This window comes from Chrysochloris asiatica, unplaced genomic scaffold (assembly GCF_000296735.1).
Source record: "Chrysochloris asiatica unplaced genomic scaffold, ChrAsi1.0 scaffold00081, whole genome shotgun sequence".
In the NCBI taxonomy this organism is placed as follows: domain Eukaryota; kingdom Metazoa; phylum Chordata; class Mammalia; order Afrosoricida; family Chrysochloridae; genus Chrysochloris; species Chrysochloris asiatica.
This window is the reverse complement of record NW_006408599.1, coordinates 2,015,900-2,024,860: the sequence shown is the minus strand read 5'-3', so window position 1 is coordinate 2,024,860 and position 8,961 is coordinate 2,015,900. Positions and strand designations below refer to the sequence as shown.

General features: G+C 45.9%; 1 pseudogene; it reads left to right on the top strand.

The window, feature by feature from the left end:
- Positions 1–331: 331 nt before the first annotated feature.
- The window catches only part of LOC102840095, a 25,945-nt pseudogene continuing 17,315 nt past the window's right edge, over positions 332–8,961 (top strand).

Below are 8,961 nucleotides of genomic sequence, written 5' to 3'. Positions count from 1 at the left end.
GACTGTGTGCTGAAGACCTGGGGGGCACGGGGGAAGGATTGCATGGAGGGGATTGTAACCATGGCAATGAGATGATATACGATAGAATGAATGTAAAATTAATGTTCTCCCATGTATACTATCACATAATTCACAATAAATCATTTAAGGAAGAAAAAAAAAAAAAAGAAAATCAATGTCTCCAATTTCAGAGCCAGATTCCCGCCCTGCGTGCCCTAGGGACCAGACCCTGCCCCGCAATCCAGATGGGGGCGGTCCCCCGGCAGGGCGAGATAAGCTGGAGGCTACTTAAGACTGGTGACCAGGAGGTCAGAGCTGCCAACTGGTCACCATGGCTCCGCACTGCTCTGCGTCTGCGCTGTTTGGTTGCGCTCTGATCCTGGCACTATGCGCTCTGGTGTCGCCTGCTAGCGGGGTTACATTGCCTGGAGAAGCTGTACAGGAGCCAGCGCCCCAAGCGCCCCAGGTGAGTGCATTAGATGGCCGCGGGGTACCTCAGGGAGTGGGGCCTTCCAGTAACTCTTTAGTCTAAGTTCTTGCAACTATATAGCGCTAGGAAAAGGGGAGTAATTCAGGTGTAAATGGAACAACTGTTTTCTTGCTTTGTGAGTGTTACTGCTCCTAGCCAGGCTCCTCTGGGTGGTGGAGGGAGCCTGTGACCCTGGCTGTGTCCATCCTAGAAGCTAACCTCTTCTGGGTTGGATTTCTTTTCCTTCACCCCATCTGAGTTCTTCCTTTCAGCCTCCTGATTTCTCCACTTTGTGTCTAATTTCTCCTCTTTGCCTGATTTCTCCTCTCCTGATCTCTCTCCTTTCCTCTTCTGATTTCTTCTTCCATTGCAGATTCCTCCTCATCAGATTTCTCTCTTCCTGTCTAATCCTTGCTCTGAAGTTTGTATGTTATCACCTCTGCCTGATTATCCTCATTACTCTGGTTTATTCTCTGCTCTGTGAGTTCCCCTCAGCCCCATCTCCTTTCTCCTCCTCTCTCCTATTTCCTTTCTGGAGCTCTCCACTGCTCTGCCTGAGTTTTTCTCCCTGTCTGTTTTCCCCTACTTCTCCCTTTTACTTGTTACACCTGCCAGATCTCTCCTCCTCCGGAGGTGACCAGTGCCTGCTGATTTCAGCTCTCTGCTCCAGGCTAACCTTGCTGCAAGAGCTTGGTCTCTAGACCATGTGCATGTCTGACAAACCTTCCACTCCATCCTTGACTATTTCTCCCTAAATAGGCTCCTTCAGACCTGGCTGTGTCCCCTATCTTTCCCAGTAATGGGATTTGGGGGAAAGGTGTTGTGGGGGGGGCAGTAGGGAGGAGGCAGACAGCTCAGGATACCACTTGGGCTCAACCACCGAAGCAGTTCATGGCAGTATGATGGGTGGAGAGTGGGGCACAGGGAAGTTTTCCCATTTCCAAAAAGCAAACAGGCTGTGAGACCTTGGACCAGTCCTCTCCCCTCTTTGGACTTCCATTTCTGCATCTGCAGTGGTAGGATTTGATTGGGAGCTCTCTGAAGGTGCTTTTACTCCCAAGAGTAACTGAAGGTGCTGGGACAGGCTAAAGCTCTGGTGCCCTCAGATTTACATCAATATCTAAGGGCTTTCCTCATGGTCCCCTAGATGGTGCTCTTAGAATTTGGTATGATTCCTGCTACACCCTTTCCTAGCTGAGGTTCCCTGGTGGGGTTGCTTCATCTCTCTGTGCCTCAGTTATCACATCCAATTGGTACTAAGAAATAAAGGGAGAAAAGTAGATCTCTCTGTCTCCCCATCCCTGGGGAAAATGTGCATGTGGAGTTGAATAGGAGAGCCAAATGCAGTCCAAGGTACAGGGTTTGGAGCTTAAACACTAGCCTGTTTGCTAAATCATCTAGACATTTCCCCTGCAGTGTGTGCATCTGGCATCCATGATGGAGGGTAAGATATCAACATGGATTCTGTTGCAGAGGCCTCTGGGATACTTGACATGACCAGTTTTGTGCCTGCACTGGAAATCAGTTAAGGAAGAGGTGAACAGCCCCCAATGGATAGTTGCATAGGGAAGAAGAGTTCACTAGTCCTGCTGAGTCTTGCCACATAAGGAGATAGTTTTTCCATTTTATCTCATTTATATCCTGCCTTCTGGACAAGAAGCTAGATTCTATCTCTTTTCCACATCCTGCTCCTCTGTTTTTTGTCTTTGAAGGTTTATTTAATGGTTTTATTGATCTTCTCCCAGTGCAGCTTTTCCGCTGCCTCCATAGTTTTCCTCAGTGGCTTTCCTCCTATTCCCTTATTATAACAAAGTTAGGGAACATACCTAAGGTCCCACAGTCAGTAAAGAAGCAGCTGGGATTCAGACCTACTCTGCTGACCCTGAAGCCCCTGCATAGAGGGGCTAGCACAGTTGAGTTCAGAGTAGATATCTCAAGATTCCCTGGTCTTTGATCTTAACTTAGGGCTGGGCTGCCTAGGAATCTGCATGTTTAGCAAGCCTCCACCGACTTATTCCCAGGTGATTTTTGTCAGGTGTTCTTAGACTATTCTCTGAGAACTATTCCACCATATGTGTCCCCCACCTGACTTGGGGGTTTAATTCCAAAAGACTCTGACTCCTCGTGGAAATTGAGGTCCAAGGTGCATCCTGCTTTCCATCTTTTCCAAGTTCTTCAGCTGGCCCCACACTGGGCAAGCCTCTCCCAAGGTTCTCACCTGGCACCTTCCTCAAATATAAATCCCTGAGGTGCAAGGCTTGATGGATTTGAGTTATGGTTTGTGGAGTATATTAAAAGTACCATGGACTGCCAAAAGAGCAAACAAACTTGTGTTGCTAAAAGTACAGCCAGAATGTGCCCTAAAAGCTAGGAAGGTGAGACTTGTTCTCTCATACTTTGGACGTATTGTCAGGAAGTACCAGACTTTGCATTAGGACAATGTGCTTGTTAAGTGGCTAGACAGTGAAAAACATGAAGACTCCTAAAGAGATGTATTGGCATAATGGCAGTAGCAATGGGTTCAAGTGTAGCAATGATTGTGAAGTTGGCACAGGACAGGGCAGTGTTTCGTTCTGTTGTGTGTAAGTTTGCTATGAGTCAGTACAGGTTCAATGAAACCGAACAACAAAAAAGGAGCGGGCTTGTTAGACAAGATATGTATCTGTGAAAGTCTTCCCCTCAGAGTCTTTTTTAACCTCCTGAGTGTTAACGGAGTCTGGGAGGAGAAGGAAGGTCCAGGTAGGAAGGAGCTGAGAGCTTCCCTTAGGAGCTATCAAGGGGCCTGACCTCCAAACCTTCAAATAAAACTCAGTGCATGATAGTCATATCCACCTGGTACACGCATTCCTTCTCCTTGGCTCTCAGACAGAACCTCGAGACCTCAGGGGTTGGGTTATTTGAAGCCTTTGTATAGATGAAGTCAAGACAATGCTGAGTCCTAGGAGCCCCTGGACCCAAGGAATACAATCTGAAAATGACATATTCACTAGAACCTTCCCTTTTCCCTCCCATTTCCTAGATAAGGTGCCCTGAATTTATAGGGTGGAGAGGACCAGCCTCATTGTATTTAGTTCATAACCAGCTTAGTATTATTTTTCCATATAACTTTTAAAGTGTTTTCCTTTTGTTATTATTGGAATAATATAAACATATAAACTATTGTAAAAAAAAAAAAAAAAAGTCAAACATTGCTAAGTATAGATTTCAGAAAGTCAAAACCCCCTAAAATTCTACCCCTGAAGATAATCTTCATCCTGGTGTGATGATGCACAGTAAGCACTCTACCATAAAGTCAGTTTTAATGGCAAGGTCAGCGGTTCAAATCCACCAGCCACGCCTCAAAAACTCTATACATAATTAGAGCATTCATATAACAGATTTTCTACATAAAACAACCCTTTAGTTTGTTTCTTTTTTCATTTCTACTTATTAATAGGAATCCTGGTTTGGTGATGCTGGTTAATACACTGGACTGCAAGGTGTTTTTGAATTGCAAGGTCAGCAGTTAAAGCTCATTAGCTGCTCCTTGGAAACCCTATACAGGGTGCCAATGAGTCAGAGCCAACTCAATGGCACTTAACAACATCCATAACAAGTTATTAATAAACACTCTGGTAGCATAGTGGTTACAAATCGGGCTGCTAATCTCACGGTCAGCAGTTCGAAACCACCAGCTGTTCCGTGGGAGAAAGATAAGGCTTTCTGTTCCCATTAAAATTTATAGCCTTGGAAACCCTATTCAGGGTTGCTATGAGTCAGAACCGACTCCATGGCATATAACAACAACAACAACAATTAGAAGGTATACTTGAACAAGAAAAATATTTGAGAGTCATATAAAAAAAAATTAATGATCTTTTTCTTCTCCCATTTCCTTGTCTCTGAGGAATCAGTAGAAACTGCTGGTGTGCCCTGACAGCACCTTTTGGAAAAGGTGTTCAATCCTCTGTCTTTTTACCTGCAACTAAATGAAGTCCGTGGACAGACAGACTTGGGTGAGGCTGAGGGACCTTGGAATGGCAGCCCTGCCACCAGGTAGCTGTTACCCAGGGCACAGTGCTTACTTATTTTGAACCTCAGTTTCCTCACATATGAAGAGGTGTAATGAGCCCTAATTGGTGAGCTACTTGCGAGAACTACATATATGTAAAGCATGTACCCTGCCCCCGAAACAATGTCTCAGTAAGTGTCCACTGTTGCTGTCATTACTAGCTGAGTCCAGGCTGCCCTTCCCCAGCTACTCCCCAGAGTGCTTGGCTCCCAGGACCCCGTGTCCTGACTCTCTCCTTCCATCCCTCTGTACCTCCCATCACCAGCACATTGCTGTCCTTTGCCCTCTGCTCTGTTCTCACATCCCAGGCCTCAGTGCCTTCTGGTCTTAGACTGACCCCTCCGGCCTGGGCTGACACCTCAGATCCCAATCTCTTTCTCTTCCACAGCCTAGGAAACATTACTGTTTTGTCTCTCAGTTGTGGTGGCAAAGCCAGCAAGGGAAACCATGATTCTACCCACTGTTCCACACTGAAGGACACACCCATAGCTCCCTTGATGGGCCCTTGTAGCAGGATGAAATAGAGATTTAATTTGCTCTGAATGCTAATGCTGGTACCAGTAAGAAACACCAGGGGGTGCTCCAGTGACTAAAAACTGGAAGAAACACAATATCTAATTGAAGGACTTTGCTCTGAACAGCAATTTATGGCTGCCTCTTGTCCTGGGAGACCCTAGTCAACGTTGTGGTAAGGGAATCTCATGTCAGGGAAGTCATGTGAACCTTCAAGATTCAGACCCACCTGGGTTTGAATCTCAGCTCCAACTATTACCTGCTGTCAGACATTGGACAAGTCATTTCCTGTCCACTTACAGATGAGGATAATTATACCTCCCTCTTAGATGATGTATGCAGATATATGTATGCATAGAACAGGCGCCCTATTTAAATTGGCTCCCTTTGCCTCTTGCTCTCATTGAGCCAGTGAGGTGAAAATCAGACTCAACTTTCCTCTGCAAAGAGGGGCTGGATTGTGTGGCTGCATTTCTGCCCTAGAGGAAACCATTCTGCCTCCCCCTGCCCAGCCCTCATGATGCATGGAGCAGGGAGATGAGCATCGAGTGGGAGCAGAAGCCGAGGTGTTGAGCTTTGGCTCTGCCCCCACCCTTGATGGAATCCTGGAATAAACCACTTCTCTGTGCTTCAGTTCATCCGTGAGTCCAATGAGGAACTCCTGAAGGACCTCATCATCTCTGCTTTGACAGCCCTGGGGCCTTGGGGTTGGGGAGCTGTGTTAACTGTAGGAAAGCCCCTTCCTTTGTCTTGGTGAGAAGTAGAGAGAGCCGCAGAGCAGAGGGTTGTGGCTTCTCCATTTCAGAAAGGAGAGGCCTAAGGCTCAGAGAGGGAAAGAGAGTTACCCAAGGTCACCGACATTACAGTGACAGGAAGTCCTTGAGTCCTAGGCTGATGCTTTGTCCCTTTCCCACCAGACCAGTTGTCATTGAATCATTCCCAACTCGGTAACTCCAAGTGTGTCAGAGCAAAACTGTATTACATATCATTTTTAATGGCTCAGGTTAGGGGAAATAGATTGCTAGGACTTTCTTCTGGGACACCCTTGGGTGGACTTGAACCTCCAATGTTTTGGTTAGCAGCTGAGTTCATGAACCCTTTGTACCACCCATGAGTCCAGCTGCTGCTTCTAAGACACAGTTGGGTGGGGCTGATGTGGTACCGTGGGAGGATGAAGAGACATGGTGTGGGCTGGAGCAGTCTGAGAAGACTTCCTAGAGGAGGACTAGAGCCTGGAAAGATGGAAAGATTTGGATGAGCACTTCTCAAGGTGGATTCTACTGAACTCTAGAGCTGCAGATTGGGTGTGATTGGGGAAAAGTGGTTTCTTACCCAGTAAATTGGGAAAATGCTGTGTAAAACAAAGACAAACAGATTTAGTCAAAGGGCTTTCCTGAATCTTCATTATGTTCATGTACACTGTATATCAGTCAGAGGTTGTGAGTACGGAGCAGTCTCTGTGCTTATTTGATCATGGAACCCTTGGCTTACAGAATATTTTGGAGAACAATGCCTTGAGAAAATGCTGGTTTTGAGATAAGAATGCTTGCAGTTCTTGGGCCCAGGAAAGTGGCCCTGGAGGTCTTTATGAGTGAAGTGTGAATGAGTGGGGACCTGTGGTTCTGCCACTACCTAACTATGTGAGCCTGGTAAATTTTATTTCGTTTCTGAACATCAGTTACCGTCTCTGAAATGGGGATAAGAATATTCCAAGCTCTAATAAGTTAATGGGTGTGAAAGTCTTGTGTTGACTGGAATCAGTGAGTTGCCAGAACACCTCTGGTCTAGAGGGCAGGGTTACCTTCTGTGTAGTCCTGTCTCTCTTCCCGTACTTGCCTCCCTGGACTGACATTGTCTCCTTGACCTTGCAGGAAGGAGGTGCGGCATCAGGATTGAAGCACGTGGTACCCAGTGAAGTGGTGGTGCAGACACTATTGCAGGGCAAAGGGCAACGTGTGGTCCGTGACCTAGTATCACAGCATTTGTTCCACAGTGGTAACTGTATCTTTTTTGCCATAAGCCTGGTGAGTACTGTCCTGCCCTTTCCCTGATGGATACAGCCACATATATGTATTGTTGTTGTTTTGTTAGTGCTATTGAGTCACTTAGGACCCATAGCAACCCTGTGTAAGGTTTCCGAGGAGCGGCTGGTGTGCTTGAACTGCCGCTTGCAGCCCAGCGCATTAACCCACAGTGCCACACCAGGACTCCACATATTCACACACCCACAGCTGTACATGATAGTCTACAGATGCTTGATGTTTTATATGCATTCCCTGTACAAATTCAGGACTGCACACCTGCTAATGTACATGGCTAAACATCCAACCTCAAACTTCATGTGCAGAGCAAAATCTCTACACAGATATACGTGAGTCAGACATATCTGCAGAGAGCCCTGTGCAGACATGCTCAGCAAGATTGTATACTCAGTGTCTCCACCCTCAAGTGTAACCAGCAGCCTGTATTCTCTTAATAGCATAGGTTAGTTTTCCTGTTTCTAACTTCATTTTACATGGAACTATACCTTTGTGTATGTCTTTGTGGGGAACTGTAGGATAAGCACAGGATTGCTAACCATAATGTTGTCAGTTCAAACCAACCAACCTCTTCTCAGAAACTCCGTACAAGGTCAGACTGACTCAATATCTTGCTCAACCTTACATCTGTGAGATTCATTCATTCTGTTGTATTTAGCTATAAATCCTTACTGCTGTCTAAGGTTCAGTTGAGTGCATAGACCACAATTTCTGTTCCTTTTTATTATTGACGGCAGGACCCCTGGTAGTGCTGTGGGTTAGGTGTTGGGCTATAACCACAGTGTTGTCTGTCTGCTCCTGGAAGGTCTTGGAAACCCTATACAAGGTCTCTATGAGTCAGAATCGACCTGATGGCAGGGGCTGGTTTTGGTTTGATTGTTGCTGAGCATTTGGTGTAGCTTTGATTTGGGGGCTGTTACAAGCAGTGCTGCTCTGAACATTCTTTATGGAAACAGGAGTGCATTCTGTTGGGTATATTCCCAGGAGTGGGATTGCTGGGTCACAGGGTATAGGAAGGTATGCTGCCAAATGGTTTTCAAAAGTGGTTGTACCACTTTACGTTCCCACCAGCAGACAAACATTTTTATACACATTCTACACGTAGTTGTAGCTGTAGAAAGGCACGTATCCTCACACACGCACTCATATACTTATTGTTCTGGAGTGTATATACAGACACACAGTGCCAGCTCTCACCTGAGGAAACAGAGAATAAGGGACATTTACACACACCCATCCTCACTGTCTTCTCTTTTTGCTGGGACACTAGGGGGCTTAGATGATATTTGTGGCATTGCCTAAATGGGATCTCTATTTTATAGTTTGTTCAGCAATCATGTGGCATCAACAGAAGCCGAAATATGAGTCCGAATAATAGACGGAAGTCCAAGAGAGTACGGCCTAATGTGCAGAGTGGCCTGCCTGGAGTGCACATGTTTGAGGAGGATGTTGAACTTGAGGCAACGATCAAGGTACTAATGGTCACACCAAGGGAGGGGTATGGAGCAGAGCTGTGCATAGGGACAGGAAGTGCACAACTGTCATCCATCAATGAGTAATTCTGAGGTCCATTTGAGGAAATAGTAAGTGCTCCTTTGCCCCTTTAAGACATTTGTTTTGGGAGTCATTTTTGTCCATTGAGGCATTTTATTTGTGTGGATAGAAAAAGAATCCCAGGATTGCCCCTCCTGTGAGTTTTTGTCTTCCTTCCTCATGGTCCACATTGCCACCTGAGATCATCAGTTCTATAAATTGAAACTGACATGACAGGAACAGAATAAACTGTCACTTTTCTTGATGAATTTCACATCCAATCTGGGGCTGATCACGCCGCACTTAACTAACCTTCTGTCTAAGTCTGGGCTCTCTAGAAGAGCAAAAGCAGATAT